The sequence below is a fragment of the Bos grunniens genome, chromosome X (genome assembly GCF_055505025.1).
Source record: "Bos grunniens cultivar Pamir isolate PY7600 chromosome X, Bosgru_T2T1.0, whole genome shotgun sequence".
NCBI lineage: Eukaryota > Metazoa > Chordata > Mammalia > Artiodactyla > Bovidae > Bos > Bos grunniens.
The window spans coordinates 80,565,952-80,589,517 of record NC_141194.1 but is presented as its reverse complement, the minus strand read 5'-3'; the positions used below and the strand labels follow the sequence as shown (position 1 = coordinate 80,589,517).

At 37.3% G+C, this 23,566-nt stretch overlaps 1 pseudogene; it reads left to right on the top strand.

The window, feature by feature from the left end:
• LOC147340759 (uncharacterized) overlaps positions 1-23,232 on the top strand; it is a 162,174-nt pseudogene extending 138,942 nt beyond the window's left edge.
• Positions 23,233-23,566: the final 334 nt, after the last annotated feature.

The following is a 23,566-nucleotide window of genomic DNA, read 5'->3' as shown; positions in this document are numbered from 1 at the left end:
GTTCTCCTTTTCTAACTGCTTGAAAGTTCTATCTTTAGCTTTAAGTTTTGACATGTTAATTATACTGTGTCTAGGTGTTGGGACTCCTAAAATATAATGTGAATATTAGTGTACTTGATACTGTTCAAATGATCCCTTAAACTATCCTCATTTTTTTTTTTTTTTTGCTGTTCCAATGCATGATTTCACTAGCTTGTCTTCCTCACTGCTGGTCCATTCTTTTGCATCATCTACTCTTCTGTTGGTTCCCTCTAGTGTAGTTCTTCTTTTTTTTTTAAATTTTTTAAAATTTTAATTGGAGGCTAATTACTTTACAATATTGTGGTGGTTTTTGCCATATACTCACATGAATCAGCCATGGATGTACATGTCCCATCCTGACACTCCCTCCCACCTCCCTTCTCATTCCATCCCTCAAGGTTATCTCAGTGAACCATCCCTGAGCATCCTGCCTCATGCATCGAACCTGGACTGGCGATAGGTTTCACATATGATAATATACATATTTCAAAACTATTCTCTCAAATCATCTGACCCTCGCCTTCTCCCAGAGTCCAACAGTCTGTTCTTTTCATCTGTGTCTCTTTTGCTGTCTCACATATAGGGTCATTGTTTCCATCTGTCTAAATTCCATATATATGCATTAATATACTGTATTGGTATTTTTCTTTCTGATTTAATTCACTCTGTATAATAGGCTCTGGTTTCATCCACCTCATTAGAATGAATTCAAATGCGTTCTTTTTAATAGCTGAGTAATATTCCATTATGTTTATGTACCACAGCTTTCTTATCCATTCATTTGCCAATGGACATTTAGGTTGCTTCAATGTCTTGGCTATTATAAACAGCGCTGTGATGAACATTGGGATACACGTGTCTCTTTCAATTCTGGTTTCCTCAGTGTGTATGCCCAGCAGTGGTATTGCTGGATCGTATGGCAGTTCTATTTCCAGTTTTTAAAGGAATCTCCACACTGTTCTCCATAGTGACTGTACTAGTTTGCATTCCCAACAACAGTTGTAAAAGGGTTCCTTTTTCTCTTTACCCTCTCCAGCATTTATTGTTTATAGACTTTTTGATAGCAGCCATTCTGATCATGAGATGGTACCTCATTGCGGTTTTCATTTGCATTTCTCTGATAATGAGTAATGCTGAGCATCTTTATATGTGTTTGTTAGCCATTTGTATGTCTTCTTTGGAGAAATGTCTGTTTAGTTCTTTGGTCCATTTTTAAATTGGGTCGCTTATTTTTCTGGAATTGAGCTGCAGGAGTTGCTTGTATATTTTTGAGATTAATTCTTTGTCAGTTGCTTCTTTGCTATTGTTTTCTCCCATTCTGAAGGCGGTCTTTTCACTTTGCTTATAGTTTCCTTCATCGTGCAAAAGCTTTTGTTTAGTTAGGTCCCATTTATTTAGTTTTGCTTTCATTTCCATTACTCTGGGAGGTGGGTCATAGAGGATCCTGTGATGATTTATGTTAGAGAGTGTTTTGCTTATGTTTTCCTCTAGGAGTTTTATAGTTTCTGGTCTTACATTTAGATATTTAATCTATTTTGAATTTATTTTTGTGTATGGTGTTAGAAACTGCTTTAGTTTCATTCTTTTACACGTGGTTGACAAGTTTTCCCAGCACCACTTGTTAAAGAGATTATCTTTTCTCCATTGTATATTCTTGCCTCCTTTGTCAAAGATAAGGTGTCCATAGGTGTGTGGATTTATCTCTGGGCTTTCTATTTTGTTCCATTGATCTATGTTTCTGTCTTTTTGCCAGTACCATACTGTCTTGATGACTGTGGCTTTGTAGTAGAGCCTGAAGTCAGGCAGGTTGATTCCTCCAGTTCCATTTTTCTTTCTCAGGATTGCTTGGCTATTGGAGGTTTTTTGTAATCAATACAAATTGTGAAATTATTTGTTCTAATTCTCTGAAAAATACTATTGGTAGCTTGATAGGATTTGCATTGAATCTATAGATTGCTTTGAGTAGTATACTCATTTTCACTATATTTATTCTTCTGATCCATGAACTTGGTATATTTTTCCATGTATTTGTGTACTATTTGATTTCTTTCACCAGTATTTTATAGTTTTCTATATATAGGTCTTTTGTTTCTTTAGGTAGATTTATTCCCAAGTATTTTATTCTTTTCGTTGCAATGGTGAATGGAATTGTTTCCTGAATTTCTATTTCTGTTTTCTCATTGTTAGTGTATAGGAACACAAGGGATTTACGTGTGTTAATTTTTATCCTGCAACTTTACTCTATTCATTGATTAGCTCTAGTAATTTTCTGGTTAAGTCTTTCGGGTGTTCTATGTAGAGGATCATGTCATCTGCAAACAGTGAGAGTTTTAATCCAGTTTTTCCAATCTGGATTCCTTTTATTTCTTTTTCTGCTCCAATTGCTGTGGCCCAAAGTTCCAAAACTATGTTGAATAGCAGTGATAAGAGTGGGCATCCTTGTCTTGTTCCTGACTTTAGGGGAAATGCTTTCAATTTTTTACCATTGTGGATAATGTTTGCTGTGGGTTTTTCATATATGGCTTTTATTATGTTGAGGTATGTTCCTTCTATTCCTGCTTTCTTAAGGGTTTTTATCATAAACGGATGTTGCTTTTTTTTCAAAGGCTTTCTCTGCATCTATTGAGATAATCATGTGGCTTTTATCTTTTAATTTGTTAATGTGTTGTATCACATTGATTGATTTGCGATAATTGAAGAATCCTTGATTCCCTGGGATAAAGCCCACTTGGTAATGATGTATGATCTTTTTTATATGTTGTTGGATTCTGTTTGCTAGAATTTTGTTAAGGATTTTTGCATCTATGTTCATCAGTGATATTGGCCAGTATTTCTTAATTTCTGTTATTGTATTCTTCAGCTCTGATTGGCTCTTTTTATATTTTTAACCTCTTTGCTGTAATTCTCTCTTCCTCCACTGTTTTCCTGAGTTCACTGATTATCTTTATGATCGTTACATTCAACCCCTTATCTAGAACATTGTTTTTCTCCATTAGTTTTTTTCCCCCCTGAAGTTTTATCTTGTTCATTCATTTGGAATATATTTGTTTCCTTATTTGCCCTGTGTTTATTCCTATATATTATTAGGTCAGCTACGTTTCCCGTTCTTGAAGGAGTCGCTTTGTGTAGCAGGTGCCATGTGGGACCAAGTTGCATGGTCTCATCTACTCTTGAGAGCCAGGAACTCCACGATTTCCCCTATGTGGGCTGCATGTGTCCTCCTGCTGTGACTGCACTGCCTAGTTATGGGTACACTAGTGTGCAATTCTGGCTGTGGCTCTGGTCTGGTTTAATGCTCACATGTGCAGGGTCGACCCAGAGGTCAGGAGCCAATTTATGGGGCTGCTGATATGGACCAAGAGCATACACTAGGTCTAGCAGGGTAGGTGGCTATTTTAGAAGGGCTCCACTGCTAGCCGATGTTGACAACTGTGACTGGTGGGGCACAAGGATGCTTGGCGCTGTGTGTGTGGGGTTCCACTGCTGGCTAAATATGGCTGCTCGGTTTTTCAGGGTGAGGGGGCCACTTTGGAGGAACTCTAGGTGTGTCCAGATCTGTAGTTGAACTCAGGGCAGCTCAAGTGATGCCATTGGTTAGATGGTGAGAGTCAGAAATGATTCCTGCCAGTACTGAGCTAGCTAAGCAGAGGGTGAGCCACAAATAAATAAACAACAACAATAACTGGTGTCCACCATCTCTTTACCCATAGAAAGTTCCAACAGATCCCTGCCCTTCAAGCACACACTCTACAATTAGTCAGTGAATCTCCACATATGATCTAGATGCTTTACAAAGAGGTTCTTCTATGTTGGGAATTTGGAGCAAATGTTTTTGCATGTGCCCCTTAAGAGTGGAGTATCCTTTTCATATAGCCCTCCAGTTTTCCCAGACATAAGTGCCACTGGTTTTCAAAGCCAAGTGTGATGGGGGCTCATATTCCTAGTGCATGTTTCCTAGGCTGAGTAGCCCAATGTGAGGTTGGAACCCTAGGCTTTCACAGGAACCTCCAAGACTATGATCTCTCCTCCAACAATGAGCCACAGTTGTGACTGATGGTGTGGGTCCTAGCCAGACTATATTTCTGTCCCTGCTACCCACCTTAGAATGACTTTTCCTTTTTATCTTTAGTGATAGAAAACCTGTTCTTTTAGTCTTCAGGTCATTCTCGGTCTTCCCTTGTAGCTCAGTCAGTAAAGAATCTGCCTGCAGTGCAGGAAAGGTCCCCTGGAGAAGGAAATGACAACCCACTCCAGTATCCTTGCCTGGAAAATCTCATGGACAGTGAAGCCTGGTGGGCTGCAGTCCATGGGGTCGCAAAGAGTTGGACATGACTTAGCAACTAATACTTACTTACTTACTCAAGTCATTCTCAGAATTAGTTTATCTGTAGTTAGTTAGTTGTAGTTTTGGCACGTCCAGGGGAGGATGTGAGCCCAGGATCTTTCTACTCAGCCATATTGTTCCTTAGTTCAGATGTTATTAGCCATGGTTCATGATAAGTCCTAGTCACCACTCCCATTGTGGGCTCTATGAATTCCACCCTCAAAACTATATATTTATAATTGTGTTTGCATGTGAATTATTTTCCTAAAGAGAAGAGCCATAACTCTTCAAATGCTTGAATCAAAGATGTTAAATCTATGCTCTAATAGGTTTTTCCCAAGATCACATAGAGAATTACTGGAAGGGCCTATACTAGAACCTAAGAAACCAGTCATTCCAGGGTTCTTTCATTAATGCCTGCTGCCTCTAATTAATGTGCTTTGCATTTTGTTACTCTATTTTAATCCATGGCTATTATTTTACTTTCAATCTAAAGTTGAAACTTTAATGCACTGCTCGTGGGAGTATCAGTTCAGTTCAGTTCAGTCACTCAGTCTTATCCGACTCTTTTCGACCCCATGAATTGCAGCACGCCAGGCTTCCCTGTCCATCACCAACTCCCAGAGTTCACTCAAACTCACGTCCATCGAGTCGGTGACACCATCCAGCCATCTCCTCTTCTGTCGTCCCCTTCTCCTCCTGCCCCCAATCCCTCCCAGCATCAGAGTCTTTTCCAATGAGTCAACTCTTCGCATGAGGTGGCCAAAGTGGGAGTATAAATTGGTACAAACACTGGAAAACCAAGAATGCTCTACAACTACAAAAAACATAGATGTATCTAACAAACATGATTTTAAGGCAATATAAAGTCAAAAACAGAAGAGTATGTACTTATTTATATAAAATATCCCTGAGGATTAGTGAATAAAAGAGGGCATGGGGGTGTTTTCTGGGGTTCTGTTTATTAACACAGGTACTGATTACCTAGACTTATTCACCTTTTTAAAATTCAGCACACTATACACTTATAATTTATACTCTTTATGTTATAATCTTGCATTGTGCTAATTGCTTCAGTCGTGTCCAACCCTTTGTAACATTATGGACTGTAGCCCACCAAGTTCCTCTGTCCATTGGATTCCCCAGGCAAGAATACTGGAGTGGGTTGCCTTGCCCTCCTCCAGGGGATCTTCCTGACCCGGGTATTGAACCCACATCACTTTATGTCTTCTGCATTGGCAAGGAGGTTCTTTACCACTATCGCCACCAGGGAAGCCCATGTTATAATCTTAATATACATAAAATATTTTTAGCAAATGGAATGATACTATCATAAGACACTACCCTTTTTGCAGAGAGTATTATCAAGGAAATGAAGAGAAATTGAAATTTATTGAATCCTTCAAATTCTCCAAGCCAGGCTTAAGCAATATGTGAACCGTGAACTTCCTGATGTCCAAGCTGGTTTTAGAAAAGGCAGAGGAACCAGAGATCAAATTGCCAACATCCTCTGGATCATGGAAAAAGCAAGAGAGTTCCAGAAAAACATGTATTTCTACTTTATTGACTATGCCAAAGCCTTTGACTGTGTGGATCACAATCAACTGTGGAAAATTCTGAAAGAGATGGGAATACCAGACCACCTGACTTGCCTCTTGAGAAATCTGTATGCAGGTCAGGAAGCAAGTTAGAACTGGACATGGAACAACAGACTGGTTCCAAATAGGAAAAGGAGTACGTCAAGGCGGTATATTGTTACCCTGCTTATTTAACTTATATGCAGAGTACATCATGAGAAACGCTGGACTGGAAGAAACACAAACTGGAATCAAGATTGCCAGGAGAAATATCAATAACCTCAGATATGCAGATGGCACCACCCTTATGGCAGAAAGTGAAGAGGAACTAAAAAGCCTCTTGATGAAAGTGAAAGAGGAGAGTGAAAAAAATTGGCTTAAAGCTCAACATTCAGAAAACGAAGATCATGGCATCCAGTCCCATCACTTCGTGGGAAATAGATGGGGAAACAGTGGAAACAGTGACAGATGTTATTTTTGGGGGCTCCAAAATCACTGCAGATGGTGACTGCAGCCATGAAATTAAAAGACGCTTACTCCTTGGAAGGAAAGTTATGACCAACATAGATAGCATATTGAAAAGCAGAGACATTACTTTGCCAACAAAGGTCAGTCTAGTCAAGGCTATGGTTTTTCCAGTGGTCCTGTATGGATGTGAGAGTTGGACTATGAAGAAAGCTGAGCGCCGAAGAACTGATGCCTTTGAACTGTGGTGTTGGAGAAGACTCTTGAGAGTCCCTTGGACTACAAGGAAATCCAATCAGTCCATTCTGAAGGAGATCAGCCCTGGGATTTCTTTGGAAGGAATGATGCTAAAGCTGAAACTCCAGTACTTTGGCCACCTCATGCGAAGAGTTGACTCATTGGAAAAGACTCTGATGCTGGGAGGGATTGGGGGCAAGAGGAGAAGAGGACGACAGAGGATGAGATGGCTGGATGGCATCCCTGACTCGATGGACGTGAGTCTGAGTGAACTCCGGGAGTTGGTGATGGACAGGGAGGCCTGGCATGCTGCGATTCATGGGGTCGCAAAGAGTGGGACACGACTGAGCGACTGAACTGAACTGATACATTCATAAAACTGGTATGTTTTATATAAATATATATATTATATATATAGTTATGTTTAAAAATATATTATCAGTTATATATATATTACATATCAGTTATATATATTAATTATATATATACTATATATCCATTTTACATATCTGTTTCATATATACATAAAATATTATAACATTCTGTTCTTCTGACTACCAATGAAACATTTTAGTTTTACTTCTTCACTATTTCAGAAGCTATTATTAGGACAATCAACCTTTATATCCCAAGACAAATATAATAAAAATACCAACGTGAGACAACTTCCTTCATTTGTTTATCTGGACGATATTGTTAATAATTCTAGACATACAATAATTTTACTATTTACATTTTTAGGCAATTCATAATAATTAAAATAAAGTTTTAAATTTATAATTGGTTAACAGTTGAGTAGTCAAGGTAGCACCGTGTTTCTCATCAGGAAATCATGAGTGAAAGCTTAAGTGTATTGATTTCAATTAAAATGTACATGTAATGACATTTTAGCTTTTGAATGAAATATTAAAACATACATTAAAGCTTGAAGCTCTTATACTAAAATTAATTGAATTACCATTCATTTATCTTTTAATAATTCATACTCAGGTACTATTTGTTCTTATTAATAATATTTATTTCAGATGGCAGAAAAAAAATAAGGATCACATTATGAAAATAAAGATAAGAACTACTTCACCTTTGGATCATCAGTTAAATTCCCCTGTTCAAAGTGACCAGAAATAATTACAATTCGCTTGTGATTATAAAAATTAAAGCCCAAAATATTTCATATATTGAAACCATAATCTCAAGAGTGATAGTATTTGGAGCTTTGGGAACCTCATGAGAGAGAGGCCCTCATGAATGGGATTAAGATTCCAGCAATCTAGTCAGCCTTATTTTCACCATGTGAGGATACAAGTCACAGTCTGCAACCCAGGAGAGGGTTCTCAGTGGAACCCAATCATGCTGTCCTCTTGATCTTAGACTTCCCAGTCTCCAGAACTGTGAGCAATATTAATAATGTATTTCTGTTCTTTATAAGCCACCTAGTCTATGGTACTTTATTATAGCATCCTGAGCCAAGTAAGCCATGGACTGTGACTCGCCATATTAGAAGGCCAAGTTGCACCATCTTCAAATTGCTAAATAATTTCTTCCTTTTCACTGGCCACTCCAAGGAACAGTTTTTCCTTAGTCTCTTAAACTGAATTTGCAAGAGCTTTCCCTGTTCCCTACACCAACAGTCAGATATGTTGAGAGTATTTTTCTTTTTATTGTGAATTTTTCCTGATTTAATTTGGTATGCCATTTTTTACAGAAATTTTATTACCATATTACTGACTATGGTACTGTGCAAAGATTAAGCCCAAATATTTCTAATTTATCTTATCTCCAAGGCTTTTGTACAGTTATAAAAAAAAGGCTTCACTAAGTACAGAGTTAGGTACTAGCTTATAGTATGGTACTTACTAAATGCTTTTGCTGCTGCTGCTGCTAAGTCACTTCAGTCATGCAACTGACTGTGCAACCCCATAGACGGCAGCCCACAAGGCTTCCACGTCCCTGGGATTTTCCAGGCAAGAACACTGGAGTGGGTTGCCCTTTCCTTCTCCAATGCGTGAAAGTGAAAAGTGAAAGTGAAAAGTGAAAGTGAAGTCACTCAGTCGTGTCTGACTCATAGCGACCCCATGGACTGCAGCCTACCAGGCTCCTCCATCCATGGGATTTTCCAAGCAAGAGTACTGGAGTGGGGTGCCATTGTCTTCTCTGAAAACTTTTGCTAGAAATTCTTAAAATTCCATTTTATTCCTCACTGTCAATTTCATCACTAACTTTACAACATTTAATTATCTATCCAAATATTCCTTGGTTGAAACTACAGTTGAAATTCTCTCTCCTGTTGGTGAGGATAATAAGTGTTATTTAGATGCCTTTAAGTTTCATAGAGAGTCTGTCTGATCAGATTATAAAATGGAGAGTGTTTTTATTTCCTTTATGATCATAATGGAAACATTTTGAAAATTGGAAAAGATATAATTAAAATTGATCACTTAAGATATAATTGGATTCAAAGAACACTAGGAAAGCCCACCTAGTGTTAATATAACATCAAGAAATTCCCCCAACTGCTAAGTAAACATTTTGTATCCTTGGGGCTAAAGTGATTTGCTGCATAATTGGAAAGCAATACTTTGTTTTGTTTTTGTTTTAACCAATGTTCCGTTATCCAAATCCACATTGAACCTATTAGATGACTCATAGAGCAATTTACTTACACCAAATGGAAGAACAAGGACAGAATTAATACCCTATCTGAAGGCCACTGACTTAAGAGAATATATATTCCCTTGCTTTGGGAGGTATGGAAGAATAATCTCAACAGTTAATAAAGAAAAAAAGAACTCCTTGTAGAAATTAAGAATTTTTTAAAAGACCAAAAAAAAAAAAATGAAGAAATCTAAAATTACAATGGCTTTCAAAAAATTAAACTTTAATCAGTTGCTTGGAAATGCTTTGAGGTTTTTTCTTCATCATCTTCTTTCTCCATGAAAGAGGAGAGTGAAAAAGTTGGCTTAAAGCTCAACATTCAGAAAACGAAGATCATGGCATCTGGTCCCATCACTTTATTTTGGGGGGCTCCAAAATCACTGCAGATGGTGACTGCAGCCATGAAATTAAAAGACGCTTACTCCTTGGAAGGAAAGTTATGACCAACATAGATAGCATATTGAAAAGCAGAGGCATTACTTTGCCAACAAAGGTCCGTCTAGTCAAGGCTATGATTTTTCCAGTGGTCCTGTATGGATGTGAGAGTTGGACTGTGAAGAAAGCTGAGCGCCGAAGAACTGATGCTTTTGAACTGTGGTGTTGGAGAAGACTCTTGAGAGTCCCTTGGACTGCAAGGAGATCCAACCAGTCCATTCTGAAGGAGATTAGCCCTGGGTGTTCTTTGGAAGGACTGATGCTAAAGCTGAAACCCCAGTACTTTAGCTACCTTATGCGAAGAGTTGACTCATTGGAAAAGACTCTGATGCTGGGAGGGATTGGGGGCAGGAGGAGAAGTGGACCACCGAGGATGAGATGGCTGGATGGCATCACTGACTCAATGGATGTGAGTTTGAGTGAACTCCAGGAGTTGGTGATGGGCAGGGAGGCCTGGCATGCTGCCATTCATGGGGTTGCAAAGATTCGGACACGACTGAGCTACTGAACTGAACTGAACTGAACTGATGAACCTAACATTCCAGGTTCCTACGCAATATTGCTCTTTACAGCATCGAACTTGGCTTCCATCCCCAGTCCCATCCACAGCTGGGTGCTGTTTTTGCTTTGTCTCTGTCTCTTCATTCTTTCTGGAGTTTTTCTCCACTGATCTCCAGTAGCATATTGGACACCTATCGACCTGGGGAGTTCATCTTTCAGTGTCCTATCTTTTTGCCTTTTCATACTGCTCATGGGGTTCTCAAGGCAAGAATATTGAAGTAGTTTGCCATTCCCTTCTCTAGTGGACCACATTTTGTCAGAACTTTCCACCATGACCTGTCCATCTTGTGTGGCCCTACCTGGCATGGCTCATAGCTTCACTCTGTTAGACAAGGCTGTGGTCCATGTGATAATATTGGTTAGTTTTCTGTGATTGTGGTTTTCCGTCTTTCTGCCCTCTGATGGAGAAGGATATGAGGCTTATGGAAGCTTCCTGATGGGAGAGACTAACTGAAGGGGAAACTGGGTCTTGTTTTCATGGGTGATGTCATGCTCAGTAAATCTTTAATCCAATTTTCTGTTAATGGGTGGGACTGTACCCTCCCCGTTGTTTGACCTGAAGCCAAACTATGGTGGAGGTAATGAAGACAGCGGTGACCTCCTTCAAAAGGTCCCATGCATACACTGCTGCACTGAGTGACCCCGACCCTGCAGCAAGCCACCGCTGACCCACGCCTGTCCCAGAGACTCGTGGACACTCACAGGTAAGTCTGGGTCAGTCTCTTTTGGGGTCACTGCTCCTTTCTTCTGGGTCCTGTTGCACAGAAGGTTCTGTTTGTGTCCTCAAAGAGTCTGTTTTCCCAGTCCTGTGTAAGTTCTGGTGGCTCCATTCTGGGGATAATGGTGACATCCTCCAGGAGGGCTTATGCCATACCCTGGTCTGCTGTACTCAGAGCTCCTGCCCCTGTGGCAGGCCACTGCTGACCTGTACCTCCACAGGAGACACTCAAGGACAGTTCTAGCTTAGTCTCAGGCTATCTATTTTATAGATAGCCAACATTAACCAACTCCATAGCACAGGGGACTCTACTCAATATTGTGTAATGGCCTATATGGGAAAATAATCTTAAAAAGAAGTGTATATATGTATAACTGATTCACTTTGTCATACACCTGAAAGTAACACAACCTTGTAAATCAATTATACTCCAATTTTTTTAAATTAATGATAGTAGGAAACAGATGAGCACAGAAATAAACTTATACATGAAGAGAATTTTCCACATATGATGAACTTGAATTTTAGTTTTCATGGCCTCATGGGGCTTAAGAGACAGGTCATAAATCTCAGTTCAGTTCAGTCACTCAGTTGTGTCTGACTTTTTGCAACCCCATTGACTGCAGCACACCAGGCTTCCCTGTCCATCACTAACTCCTGGAGCTTGCTCAAACTCAAGTCCATCAAGTTGGTGATGCCATCCAACCATCTCTTCCTCTGTTGTCCCCTTCTCCTCCTGCCTTCAATCTTTCCCAGTGTCAGGGTCTTTTCCAATGCGTCAGTTCTTCACACCACGTGGCCAAAGTATTGGAGTTCCAACTTCAGCATCAGTCCTTTCAATGAATATTCAGGACTGATGTCCTTTAGGATGGGCTGGTTGATCTCCTTGCAGTCCAAGGGACTCTCAACAGTCTTCTCCAACACCACAGTTCAAAAGCATCAATTCTTTGGCACTCAGCTTTCTAAACATCATAAATCTCATAAATGTAAAGGGCCCAGTCTTTAGATTTCATAAATTTCAGGGCCCACTCAAATTATAAAGACTGTTATAAGACCCCCACAGAAACCATTAATGCCAACGAAATAAATCGATTCTGAGAGATTTAGAAATAAGCCAGTCTAGAATATTAATTTAATCTCTAGATTGTACTTCTGGAAGTGGCTGAATAGAATATGTTAGACTAATCATCCTGAAAATTAAGGGAAAAAAAACTATAAACTCTAAAAAACACATTAAAAAAAAAAAAAAAACTACTTGAAGACATTGGCAGGTGAACAAAGAAGATAAGTTGACAGCTGGATAGAAGGAGTATTAGTGATTATCCCATTTTGTATGGCATTTAGCCTGAAGAGAAGTCCCAAGTCTAGTACTGGAAGACCAAAATACACATAGAAACCTGACAATTTTCCTGGCTTAACCAGAAAACAAAATCTGGGATAATCACAGCAGCTGAAAAATAAGAGAGGAAATTCCATGAAAGATAAATCCATAGATAGGGAGCTCTAATTCTGTATATAAGATCAACTTAAATCTCTGGCTGACTTTTGAACAATGTGTACATAAGACAGAGTTCGAGCAGCCAAGCTAAGCTAGAAGAACTAAACATGTTTCTGAGTTTAGGCATTGAGTTCAGACAAATCAAATATTTACCCAAATAAACAAAAATTATTAACCTTCAGAGAAGAGAAAATAAAATCCAGAATCTCTATAATACTTCAACCATAGAGTACAAGATACAATAAAATATTACTAGTTACAGGAAGAAACAGGAAAATAAGACTGATGAAAAGAAAAGGTAGCCAAAGAATCTTAACACCAAGACAATCAGAAATTTTAATTATCGGAGAAAGATTTTAAAACAGCTATTATAACTATATTCAAGTACATAAATAAAAATATACACACAGTATATGGAATATAAGCAAGCTTAACCAAGAATAGAAACTACTAAAAAGAATTAAATGGAAAATCTAAAACTTGAAAAAAATCAAGGGTGTTTGGACTTAGATATTAGTTGCATTTTTACCTTATCCTTAGTCTATTTTCACATGTTAAATTTATAACTACACATGAATAATAGCTAAGGCTAAAAATTTCTATTAAATAAAATATCTTGGTTTCTGAAAAAAAAAAAAAAAAGAAAAGAAAATACCTTAAATGTTTGCTACAAAGGCTTAACAATAGGTCAAAGATTGTTTAGGAAAGACATGGTAAATTTGATAGACCAGTAAAAATCTAGTCTCACGGAGAGGGAGAAAGGAGATAGAAAAAATGAATTTCTTTACTCAGTGATCTTCAAGGATAAGTATATTGCAGAAGAAGGAAATAACTTCTTTTAGAATTTATAACCATGAGCAAGACATGTATGGGCTTTTATCCAGAATTTCATTACCTTTCTGGTCTAAAAACAATTCATTCCTAGAATTAAAGTACTCTACAACTGGTAGTGTTCACAAAAGCATGACCAGACCAGAAGCAACCATAAAAATTAATCTAGAGGAATTCATATTCACTCATGCACCCAAGAAATGACAATGGGTACCTTTTTAAGGAAAAATCACTAGTACCACAGTACATGCAAGGTAGAACACAAAAATTTAAAAATCGAACAAGATACTAAGACCAAGAGTCAGCAGAAACAAACAGCAAATCACACATGCAATATCTTCAGATAGTACAATTCTAAGGTTCAAAATATGTGCTGTATATTTGAAATTTTAAATAATTTTTAAACTTTTGAAAATGTTATTACCAAGTAAAAGACGATAAAATTAGTCAAGCAGGCTGGAAAATATCTGTATAACTAAATATAATAATACAAAATAATGACTCATGGACAGCATATCAGATTTGACTCAGCTTAGGAGAGAATCAGTAAGCTAGAAGATATATGCCTAGAGATTATCCAGATTTGGGACACAAAAGGCAATAAGGAAAAAAGGATATGAGGATGATATAATCTATACTTCTCAAGAGTGGAAAAGAAGACAGAGAACATTTGCTACTGACTGAATCTAACTAAAGGAGATTCTGCCAAATATAGTTCAGTAAAAGGATGACAGCTGAGAAAAGTGGTAGAACAGTAGAGAGATTACTGAATAAAAAGATGTTCAGGTTATAAATCGTACATAAAAGTCTTGCCCAACATGGTGACAAAAAGTAGATATCAGTTTGTTTTGTTGTTGTTGTTTTTTTATGTTCATGGATTCTGTGGGACAAGAATTCAGACAAGGCACAGTAGGGATGGCTTAGTTTTCCTCTGAGATAGCTGGAGCCTCAACTTGAAAGACTTGAATGGCTAGGATAACTTGAACAATTGGGGACTGAAGTCATCTGAAGTCTTTTTTCATTCATATCTGTTGCAAGAACTGTTTCAACTCAAAGACTGGGTTCACCGAGGACTGTCTTTCAAAGAGAATGCATAAAACTTCACATGTCATCAACTTTTCACAACATGTCAACTGGATTCTGAGAGGATGTGTCCTGAGAGAGAACAGCAAAAAAAGGAGTATGTCAAGAGGCAAAAAAAAACTCCTCAAGATTTTTTCAAACTAAGCTTATTTGTCACAGAATGTTTCTGCTACCACATAAAGGTTCAGCAAGTCACAAACACTAGTCCATCATCTAAGGGAGGGTAAATAAACTCCACTTATTGATGATAGGGTAGTAAGATCACAGTCTGTAATAAACAAAAATAAGTGAGAGGAAATGACAAACTCAAAATTCAGAGTAGTAAATTACCTCAGAGTTAGGAGAACAAAGTATGAGATCAGCAAAGAAACCACAGAGACACTGTTTTGTTTTGTTTTCTTAATTTGGGTAGTAGGTACATAACTGATACTCTTGTGTAATTCTTTAAAGTTTACATATATTTATTTTTTATCTGCCAAGTATTTACTAAAAGAAATTTTAAAATGTATGTAATTCTGCCTACTTTGTGAAGAGTAGAACAAAGATGATCCACAGTAGAAATTGGCAGGCTTCTACAAGAAGATGTTACAGTACTCAAGGCGAAAGATATGGCTTGATAACGGGTAGGTGTAAACACAAGTGTTATATTCAGGATTCATTTTAGAAGTAGAAGCAAGAGATTCAGTTGAAGGAAAGAAGAGAGAAGTCCTAAAATTTTGGACTAATAGATGAAACAAATAGATGAAAGTAGAGTGATTTAAGGGATGGGGGTATAGTGATAGGAATGTGTTCAAACAGGAAATGGAAGCTTCCAAAAATAGGCTATAAACAAATGTATCATGTACTGGGGATGGAGGCTAGGTGTGAAGTGGTAAGTCGTACATCAGAAAAATCTCCATGTCCACAGTCAAAGCTTATGGTTTACAAAACTCTGAGCCCTCTGTGCAGCAAGCCAGCATCGTTTTATATTTAGGTAGTGATTTTTGATGTTATGCAACTTGAAAATTTGAATGGAATTTTCTGGGTTGTCTATAAGCTATAGGTAGGGATACTGACTGATGTGGAGAAGGCAATGGCAACCCACTCCAGTACTTTTGCCTGGAAAATCCCATGGACAGAGGATCCTGGTAGGCTGCAGTCCATGGGGTCGCTAGAGTCGGACACGACTGAGCGACTTCACTTTCACTTTTCACTTTCATGCATTGGAGAAGGAAATGGCAACCCACTCCAGTGTTCTTGCCTGGAGAATCCCAGGGACGTGGAAACCTGGTGGGCTGCCGTCTATGGGGTCGCACAGAGTCGGACATGACTGAAGCGACTTAGCAGCAGGGATACTGATGAATAGTGAACTTGCAGTAAAAAAAAAAAAAAAAAAAAGAGGAAAGGAAGAATTCTGTTCCAGACCTCACATTTTGAGGAGTCTATGGAAATGTCACTTATTATTTAGTTGCTAAGTTATATCCAACTCTTTGTGACCCCATGGACTTGTAGCCTGCCAAGCTCCTCTTTCCATGACACTTCCCAGCCAAGAATACTGAAGTGGGTTGCCATTTCCTTCTCCAGGGGATCTTCCTGACCCAGGGATCTAACTCAGATCTCCTGCACTGCAGGTGGATTCTTTACTGCTCTGCCACTCTCACTAGGCAGTTGCTATTTATGTATTTACTACATAAACAGAAACATAGGAACCAAAGTATCATTGATCCAGAAAAGAATTCTGAATCCATTCCTCATTTTAAACCTGGTAAAAAAAAATCAGATGGTTTCTTAGTGCCTACACCTCTCCAGTAACTATGAGTGGGTTTGGGAATTTCCAGCAGCAATCTGTTTTCAGGCAAGTCTCTGCTTTTTCCACTAACCTGCCAAAGCAAGGGTTTCTTCCACTGAGATTTTTCTCACCTGAGTGAAATGTATTTCCTGCCTTTATTCAGAATGCCCTGTCTCTGACTTCAATACGGTTTCACATTCTAGTAAGGTTATGATGAAGAAAGATGATAGAGTTGACAGCTGGATAGAAGGAATAGTAATGAGTATCCCATTTTGTATGGCGTTTAGCCTGAAAAGAAGTCCAAGTCTAGTGCTGGAAGACCAAAATGCACATAGAAACCTGACAGCTTTCCTGGCTTAACCAAAAAACAAAATCTGGGATAATCACAGCATCTGAAAAGTAGGGGAGAAAATTCCATAAAAGAAAAAAACATAAATAAGGAGCTCTATCTAATTATATATACAAGGTCAACTTAAATCTCTGACTGACTTTTGAACAATGTATACATAAGACAGAATTCAAGCTGCCAAGTGAAAGCTAGAAGAACTAATGTTTCTGAATTTAGGTTTTGAGTTCAGACAAATCAACTATTTACCCATATTAAAAAAAATAGTAACCTTTAGAGAAAGGAAAATGAAATTCAGAATCTCTATAATATTTCCACCATGGAGTACAGGATACAATAGAGTATTTTAACTGTAGAGTTGAAATCCCCTTATGTTAGGACTGCACTTTGGAGAACTCAATATGCTTTCTCATACATCACTTCATTTACACCTTCTAATACTTTTTTGAGGTAGTTTGGAAGGTGGCAGTTATCCCCATTTTTTAAGATGAGGCAGTCAAGATCTTTACTGGTAATGTGAATTGCCCAAGATCATAATAATTATTAAGTGGTAGAGTATAAACTCACCTCCTTGAGATCTTGTGTTTCTTTTATATCTTATAGTGGTTTGCATGTTGAGGAAAAGTACTAGTTCTTCTCTCCTGGATGTTTGTACTCTAAGGACATTTGCTGTAACTTTTTAGATTTGCATAATGAGATTAGCAAATAGAATGTTTGCTCCAAGTAACAAAAATAACATAACCAATATTGCAATTAAAATTAAAAGAAAGACTATGGTTGTTCATTTTTTTCCTTAAAATCATTTCAAAACATTTTCTAATCTTTAACTCATCTGTTACTGATAACACTTTTATAAACTGGCCATGGCAGATAATTTTATCATTTAAAAAAATGAAGAAATGGAGCCAGAGAAAGGTGAAGCTAGTTGCAAAACAACTACAAATAGAGCCTCATAATTTTCAAGATCGAGATATTTTGCTAAGTCCTACTTTCATTTTGATTGAAATTTCCTTTAGAAAATCACTGCATTATGTTAAAAATCATACTACAATGAAAGTGTATCCTAGGTGCTGTCATATGCAAAATTTTAATGCTTAAAGAGAACAATTTCTCGATATTGGTATATTAAGAACACAAGGATCATTTTCAAAGGTAGAAATTCCTTAAATAACAAAATGAATTTTAATGTGTTAGCAAAAAAACAATTGATTTTGATTTATTCAATAAGCTTTTGTTTCTTCAAATCTCACCAAGAAACACGGCTTAGTCGTGTCTGACTCTTTGCAATCCCATGGACTGTAGCCTGCCAGACTTCTCTGTCCATGGGGATTCTTCAGGAAGGAATACTGGAGTGGGTTGCCATGCCCTCCTCCAGGGGATCTTCCAACCCAGGAATCAAACCCAGGTCTCCTGCATTGCAGGTAGATTCTTAATGTCTGAGCAATCAAAGCAAGAAAGTTTTAATTTAAAAAATCCGCTTCCTAAGCTTTTTCTTACCTCTGTTGTCCAGAGTTTGAAACACTATTTCAAGTGGTTATTTTGGGTGAAAATTACAGATTACTTTTCATTTTTTGCCTTATATATTTCTCCACTGTTTTAAGTATATTTTCATAAAAATATATCACTTTTATAATCAGAAAAATGTAGAAAGAAAAGATTATTTAAAATGTTTTGAATTGTGGTGTCTTCTCTAAAATTTTTTAGAAACAACCATTTCATTTTGGTATAATAGCTGAATGTGGGATAATGTACTAAAAGTTATTAGATTTGAAGTAATATTTCTGTAACTCCATATAAGTATTATGATTCATTGAATGTTTGCTGTGTTTTTATGCTAATCCAATCAGATTATTTTAGAAAAATTCATGACCAGGAATCCTAACGATACATTTTGAAACAAACACAGTTTTTGAAATACACAAAAATAGATGTCACAAAGATTTTATTGGAAACATTTCTGCCAGCAATTTGGTTATGACTTTATTTACTTTTAAATTTATTAATCATGATAAGGATACCCATCTTTACAATATACTCTGGCAGATAGATGCTAGAAAATATAACTAAACATATTCTTAGTTCTATGATGTTGAATCTAGATTCAGTTCTGAAACTTTGATTCAACTTCTTTATATTAAACCCCTTGAACCAGTGTTTGATTCAAGCTATTTCAAACCTGGCAGAACTTTAGAGGTTAAAGGCTAGTCTTCAATGACATTAAAGAGAACAGTGATTTGGGAAATCCCTTCAGTGTGTGTAGGAATGTCTGGAATACAGAATGAACACTATTATAGAAACAAAAAACCTTAGATAAATAATAATTTTTGGCTGTTACATACGTGGTTTTTTTCCCTTTTTTATTCCAAATGCCCACAAAATATCCTTGCTTTTCTATTGTACTTTTGTAAAAGACAAAATTATTCATGATACTTGCTAAAGATAGTAAGGAAGACTTTATTCAAAGGGGAACTATTGTGATAGGTAGAGGGATATTATAGTGGGGGAGAAAGATTGGGTTCAACCCTGAATACAAGAAAAAATGGGAAATACAGTCAAGGAACAAGTTGTGATCAAGTGGGTGAAAAATTACCTAGAGGAAACATCATGAGTAAGGGGTGATTCTGGTTAAACTGACTTAACAGGATTCTTGCTGAAAGCAGGCCAGGATGATTGATTAGACATCACTCAGGAGAGGGTGAAACATAAGGGACCCAACTAGATATCAAGAGTGATCAAATACAGAGGATGGGGGATTCTTGTTAAACTAATTGGGATTCTGACTAAAATTTGACAATGCGCACATGAACATAGAACTCTAATAGTTGAGGTCTAGTTGAAAAAGAACTCAGAGGAGCCTGTGCAGACTTTGTCGTTGCACTCAGTTTTAAATTTGATAGGGAGCTGTGGTACTCCTTTGGGGGAAATAAGAAGAGACCTTTATAATTTAAGGTTAATAAAAATCATTGTTGTCACTCTCTATTAGATACTGTTGGTAATCAAATATAAAGCAAAATCAAAATTTAAATTATAAATTTTAAGCCCTATGACATCTAAGTTATCCAACCATACAATTGTCCAAAGCTTATATCTTTTCACTAGTGATGGTATTTTGCTTCCCTTTACCTAGAAAAGCTTGCCCTCAGAGGCCCCATCTAATTGGGCAGTTTATCCTAAAGATAAAGGGTAATTTTTGTACAAAATGAGGTACTATAGCTTCATATGTGGTAACAAATGTATAATTTGAGCAGCAACACTCAGGTAAAGCCTAAGTATGGAATATTATTCTAGTAATCACCAGTTAGTATTGAAAATGTAAGATGGAGATGAGAAGAGCATAAAATGGAAACCAGTCTCTGACAAATCTTCCATCCAACCAAAGAAAATCCAAATACAGAGCAGTAGCCTATAAAAAGCTATATCTTTGTTAAGAAAAACTTAACTTACAATCAAGAGAAGGTATTGGGAGCTCTTAGCTTTTAAAAATCAGGGAAAATGAAGGCATTACAAAGATAATTTAACTCCAATTGTTTAAAGAACAATGTTACTTAGAATTCTGCTTGATAGAGTTAATTCCTACATTTGAACACACAGAATGTAGGCTGCCCCAATGGCCTGACCATGTCACAAACCTAAATCTAAGTCAACCTACGTTTATGGGAGGCCCCTGTCAAGAAAATGTATATCCCTATCACAATTTTCCAACTCAACTTTAGCTGGCGTATCTTACCCTACAAAACAGAACTCACTAGACTTACCAGGAAATCACTGACCTCCTAGCCAGTGATGCAGTTTCCATGTTGCTGTTTTTAATGCTCGTAAAACTCACTCTTGCGCAAAAATCCCTCTAGAGGACTGATCTACTGCTTATGAGGCATATACTCTCCCAATTCATGGATTTTTTCCCTTAAATAAAGGATATCAAACTTGCCACCAAATTGTTTTATTGTTGTCATTTGACTTAGTTGTCACTTTCCCTCATATTGGAATGGCTCCAGATAATTTTAGAATCCAGTTCAGAAGAGGTAACAGATAGGGTGACATATTTAGTTTGGTTTTAGTGGGATATGTTTGTGTTTGCCAATTATTCTGGTGATAGTTAAGCTATTGCTAACTGTCTCAGTGTAGGAAGAATTTGATGAATTCTCCTGCTTATCCTGTCACTCAACTATCATGACATAAATGCAGGGAGAGAAATTATTTCACCCAGTACCATTAGTATATAGACAATAGAAGCCCAACAGAAGCTAGTAGGCAGAAAATTCCATTTTATCTTACAACTTATATAGGAAAAAAACTATACAGGTTTTCCAAATTTGATAAGAATTTAAAATATAATATGAAGTATTATATAACTTTTGAAGCTTAAAGAAAAATCTCTAATTATCAAAAACAAATTCTGAACAACTATTCTAAAAGAGAGAAAAACCAAAAAGATGAACAGAAAATATAAATAAATATATTGGACAACAGTAAATTTTTTCTTCATTTTATTTTTTACATTATATGAGACTGAAAATTTGCATTTATGATTGTAGACTCTAAAAATTATTTTTATTCTCTTAACTAATTCCATTAAGGAGCTAAAATTAAAAACAAAATGTTGATAGTGAGCTTTCAAATACTCACTCAGCCCAAAGGAAAAGCAATATTTTTAAAGTAAAAAATCACAGGTATCAGATCCTACTGCATTCTAAAAATACACTAACTATAACATTATGCCTAAAGACAATTATTTTGTCTTTTCCACATCAAATATGTTTTTCAGGGTAGGGGCTAATAAGGGTCTGGAATTCCATGTAGAAAAAGATATGCTAATATTTAATATACTTATGTATCAAGAAGTATCAGCCATACTCTGATGCTCTGAGATTAAATTAGAACAACTTTACTTTTCTGAATTGGGAAATTCAAGAAAAGGGATATACTGTTTATCTTGGAAATCTTCTAAAGATTATTTTTAGAGAGTTACAGTTCTATAAAGAACTATATTTTTTTCCTAGGGCCAGGCCAGTTGTCTGTGACACTTGTATATCTTAGAACTAACTGGTACTTTTAATAATGGAAATGAAAAAAAAAAACACATTTTTTTCAATGTGATACTTTGTTGCTTTGTGTTTTTGATGGGATGCAAACTGCAAGCTATTTAACATACTCAAAGTGCTGTTAGAAAAAGCTATCATTAGCATTTAGAATGTCTTTAAAAATCCTATCCAGTATGATGGCATATGTATGGGATGATAATGAAGTAAAAGGAATGATTTAACGAATGAATAATGTTTTTCTATTCATAGTACCATATCTACAATGACAACTAGAGCTGGGTAAATGGCCATGGAATAGCTTTATTCAAGCAGGCAGAAATTATTGGTGTGGGGTTTGAGGAAAAAATTATAACTTGAATTCCTCCAATGTTGTACCTGTTAAGAAAAATGACACTGTAGAGTAAGACAGCATTGCTGGGAAATTCCAATTTTTATTGGAGTGTGCAAAATGAATTTTTCTTATCAGTTATAAAAACAACTGGAGATATCAAAATGTTTAAAGAGAATTTGGAAAGAATGAAAACTAACTTTAAATATGTTATATTCAAGAGGGTGAGACAAGATGGTAGAGTATGAAGATCCTGGGTTCTCCTCCTAGGAATACACCAAAATTACAACTATATATGGACAGTCTATTTCTGAGAATTACCTGAAGACTAACAAAAGATCTTCCACAAGTAAAAAGTAAAAGCCACAATGAGATAGGTAAGAGGGGCAGAGATACAGTCTGGCCAGGCCCCACTCTCCCAGCACTGCATCCCATAATGCAGAAGAGATGCCACAGCTTAAGAGGCTCCTCTGAACTGAGGGCTCCATGCAGTACTTGGGTTCCCCAGGCCAGGTAAATTGCACCAGGAAGACTACTAGCCTCAATAATATCTGGCTTTGGAAACTCATAGGGCTTACATCCAAGAGAGCCAGAGGGCTGCAGGAAACCAAGACTCTGTTCTTAAAAAGCAGATGCAAAACTTCAGTCAACCATATCCTAGCTCAGAGGTAGCAGTCTGAAAAGCAATTGAGTCATAGGTGGAGATTCATTGACTAATTCTAGAATATGCTTAAGGGGCAGAGGGATCTGTTGGAACTTTCTGTGGGTACAGAAGAGCTGATGGGTACCATTTTTTGTTGGTTTATTTATGGTTCATCCTCTACCAAGCTGTCCTAGCACTGGCAGATATAATTTCTCTCTTCCCATCTAATCAATTAACACCACTCAATCTGATCTGTATTAACTTATGGATCTGACAGCCAGGGCTCCTGCAAAGTGGCTCCCCCTACTCCACCAGGAACCAATAGCTGTTCTTAATCAAAAGCATAGCCCCTCCAAAACAGTCCCCCATCTCCATAGTCCTAGCTGGCAGCCTCAGCCAGCAGTGGAGCCCCTTCACTGTAACCCCATGCTGCATCAATCCTGACAAGCACCAGAGCCACATTCTAAAGGGGCTCCCTACCTTGCCAGAACCAACAGATGCCTTAGATAGCAACATTGCCCCTCCAAGGGCCAGCCTTGCACACCAGAGAACTAGCGACAGTTGTGACCAGTCCTTACAGCCAGCTGCTTCAGGGACAGCCCCACATAATAATGGCCTTGCAACAAGTGTGGCCTCACTACAACAGAAGGACAAATACAGTCCACACAGGGGATGCTCCTGGATCACCTGGCTCTGGTGACTGAGGGGAACAAACTATTGGATCCCACAGGACACATTCTATACAAAACCACTCTTTTAAGACTAGGAGATGTAGCTGATTTAGCTAATACATAGAATACAGAGAATTGGGAAAAATGAGGAGACAAAGGAATATGGTCCAAATGAAAGAACAACAAAAATTCCCACAAAAAGAACTACAAAAAAAAAAAAAAAAAAACAGAGGAAAACAACCTTCCAGGTAAGAAATTCAAAGTAATGATCATAAAAATTTAAACAGCTCAAGGGAAGAATGGAGGAACAGATTGAGAATTTCAACAAGGAGAAAATATAAGAAAGAACCAATCAGAGCTGCA